Source organism: Anomalospiza imberbis, chromosome 14 (assembly GCF_031753505.1).
Source record: "Anomalospiza imberbis isolate Cuckoo-Finch-1a 21T00152 chromosome 14, ASM3175350v1, whole genome shotgun sequence".
NCBI lineage: Eukaryota > Metazoa > Chordata > Aves > Passeriformes > Viduidae > Anomalospiza > Anomalospiza imberbis.
In genome coordinates this window covers 6,321,417-6,325,235 of record NC_089694.1, presented here as the reverse complement: position 1 = coordinate 6,325,235, position 3,819 = coordinate 6,321,417, and positions in this window count along the sequence as shown.

Here is a 3,819-nt window from a genome sequence, read left to right as displayed (position 1 = left end):
GTGTTCTGACTCCTGACAGGAAAGCATGGAGTACATGACCTTGGTACCTTGCTTTTATGGTCAGCATTTTAATTCCACTGCTGGGTCAGGCATCTGAGGATCAAAATCCGGATGGTTTTGTCTTCGGAGGATCTGTGTGATACAGAAGTAATGATGCTGCACTGGTGGAGGGAGTAGAAGGCCTGTTTGATCCACACTTGCTGGTTTGTCACATGTGGCTTCCAGAAGAATTCATGAGTGTGTCATCAGCTCTGAGATTAGCAAAACTGCTGGACAGCACAGAGTTTTAGAAATGCTCCAAAGTCAAGGGGACTTTACAACATACAACCTTTGCAAAGGAACATGGCCTTAAAGTTGCATTCACTTAATTTCTTAAGCAAAAAGACAACAGAGGAAGGAGGAAAAAAAATCCATAATCACATTTTTGTGTAGCGTGAGAGACAGGACAGGAGTTTTCACAGGGTTTTGTCTCCTGCAGGGACTGGTGGGGTCAGGTGGGACCACCTCACTTACACTTCTGTTCCCTTGATGTAGGTAGGAGAAACCATGTGTCAGGAGAAGAATGAACATCCAGATATCTGTTAAACTTTTCTGCCTACTCCTGGTGCCTACTCCTGTCAGCTCCTGCCAAAGTGTGAAAGGACCTGCTCAGCTCTTCACTCTTTTATTTCCAGTTTCTGCTGAGGGTATCTCAGAACATTTCCTTGCCAACCTCATTTTCATCCCAACTATCATGAGTTCCACAGCTGATTGAATGGCAGTTATAGTTGATCTAAGACTATATTTACTGTATTAAATAGAGACTGTATTAAACAGCAGGGACATTTCTGCATAGGGTTTCTACTTTCCAAGGACCTGACTCAGAGAATTAAATTAGTCCCAGGTCTGTGTGCAACCACCTGGCTGGATCAGGGAGAAGGCTCGTGTGCCTGAGTCTATCATCACTGGCAGAATTCACATCGTGAGAAGCTGCTGCTGCACCAGACCACCCCTGGAGGTAATCCCTGTCTGCGCTCACTCTGTTCTCCCTGAGCTCCATGAAGATGAAATCCCACTTTTGAATTCTTGAAGGAATACCATCTTTTCAAGGGAAATTCAGATCCTATAATAAATTAACATATAGGTAGAATTAACACACATATGTGACATATTAAGCTCTGTGACATGTGTAGTATGTTTACAAGCACTTGTGCTGCTTTGCTCCTGCTCCCATTGGCTGTTGGGATTTAGGAAGGGTGTAAAGGCTGGGATCCCTGCTCTGGAGAGAGTCTGTCAGGAAACAGCCCTGTTTGGAGTGCTCCCTTGGGCAGCAGTGAGGCAGCCCCTGCACTCACATGCATCTCTCACCATCATCTCCTTCTCTTGTTTATTTCCACAAAAATGTCTCTCCCGTTCCTCTGCTCCCTGTTCCTGCCTCATGGCCTTGCGGTGACCGCGCGCTGCCTTGACAGAAAACTCTGGCTGGAACTATGTGCATTGCCAAGGTTGTCTTTATTTAGGCAAGGTTTCTGCTTTCTGAATTCTCTTGTGGGAATGGAGGGATCATAAAAAAACTGCTGCACCTCACATGGGATGTTCAGGGGAAAGGACCTTTGATATTCGTACCTTGTTTAGCGTCTTCTCTCAGCTTTTTACAGGGAAAACAGGAACTTGTGAATAATTTAGCACTGTAGTGGACAAGAAGGACTTTTCTGCTTTGAATATAAGCATGTCAGCCACTGGGGACAATCCCTGCTACCAAGATAGTCAGGGCAGTGGCTGTCATAGAAATCCCAAGTCACTCCTTCCCTGAGCAGTTGCAAAGAAACTGTGGGTAGGGTTTTTCCTCCCTTCATCATGTACCAGAACACAGGAGGCTGCAACACAGGCTGAGTGGCACTGAGCAGTGTGTTAGTGCTCGAGGAGAGCCTCACCCAGGTCAGCCCCCCCAGGCACTGTACCTGCAGACAGCATTTATGCAAAAGAGCTGGCACCCAAGCACAGGAAAGGTCATGAGATGAAGATTAGAGAGCAACAGAAAGCAGATTTTCCCAGGCCAGTGACAAAGCCCAGAACAGAGCTCCGACTTCTGTCAAACTAACAACCTTTCCAAAATTTATATTAATCAGGCATAAAATATTGACCTGGCTTTAATAGAAGCAAATTCTGTACATATTGGTAGCATTTTCATGCTGGGTGTCAAGCCTAAAACAAGGAGCTGAGATGTGAACTGAAGTGTGCAAAACAGAACATGAATTTATTTTAACTGGAAATAGAATTTAGAATTGTGATCATGCCCCTCAGTGTGGGCTGTGCAAGCTGATGAGCCAGGGCAGGAGAAGGGTCTGAGCACAGGTATCGAGTTCATTTCTCCATGCAGAGGGATTTGGATGAATATTTCATCAGTTCAGAAAGGTCTTGACAAATATGGATGTTTAAAAATACCAGTTATTGTAAAAAAGGACAACATCTACTTAGAGTAAGGTAGATTTCATGGGCTTTCAACCAGATTAAATCAGGCATTTCTCTTGTTTGGGTGCTGTGACCATCCTCTGTGGTTCACCAAACCTTTCCCTTTCAGGGAGGTGGGAAATGGCAGCCTCAGACAGAAGAGATGGATTTGGTCAGAAAAGGATTTAAATCAGCCAACTAATGTTGCCGATGATGCTGCCTATTTCAGATTTTTATGTGCTCAAGAGAGATGTTTTGCAGTAGACAAGTAATTCCTAACTCTGAATAATGGGGTAGAATTGCTGCATCACCACTTCCAGCCTCCCTGGTGAAATGTCTGCACCCTTGCACCTTGCCTGAGGTGGAATTTGTAAATATCCCTGGCAAAATCAGCCTTCCTGCTGTGCTGGTGTGATTGATAAGACACAAATTCATCCCAGGCAATCCATAAACATGAGTGCACACATCACCGAGGGACAAAGTTTCAGTTGTACAGTCACATCACAGAGCTGGGACTCCCCTGAATAGACAATTTTCTCAGTTGCATGCAAAAGTCAAAGTACAAGAGCTGTTTTTACCATTAGCTTTGCTGTGACTTAGTGCTTGGATTGATTATGCACATGATTTTTGCTTTTAAATGCTCCTAAACTGAGGCGTGTGACATGCTGGGTGGTTATTTACTGAGGGCTGACTAGACTCTGGGATATGACTCAGTGTCTCCTTATCTCTTATTCTACTTCAGAACTGACCCCACTCAGTGTGAACCTGTGGACCTGGTCAAAAACTTGAAATATTTGTATGTCTAAACAATTGGAACACTTCACATTTATATTTTATCCTATAGCATAGACTCGGCTGTAAGCTCTGCTGAAAGATGAAGTTTGCATTCAGCATCCTGATTCACCCCTGTGGATGTGGCACTTGAGGACAGGATTTACTGGAGAACATGGTGGTGATGCTGGGTTGATGGTCGGGCTTCATGATCTTAAAGATCTTTTCCAGCCGGAACTATTCCATGATTTTGTGATTCTGCGTGAGATTGTCAATTCTGTGTTTTAACAACACCGACTTCAGTGTGTGTGCCCTGTTTCCAAAGACACTGTGGTTATTGGACCTCAAAAATGCTCTTCTATACCTAGAATTACATTTAGTGTTAGCTGTGCAAAAAATGATTCCTAATGAATTTGTTAGCAGTTCAGTCCAGCAAATTCCATGCAGATGGATTCAGTACAAACAGCCTGCACAGCTGTGAGCCTGTCAGTGTGCAGGGAGGGACAGAAGGAGCCCCTGTGCCCTGGCAGGATGGTTGGAGGACATTTCCAGCTAATGAGAAGCACTTTGTCCCAGGTGCTCTGCATTCCAGCTGCTTTCCTTACTCTGATCTTCAGT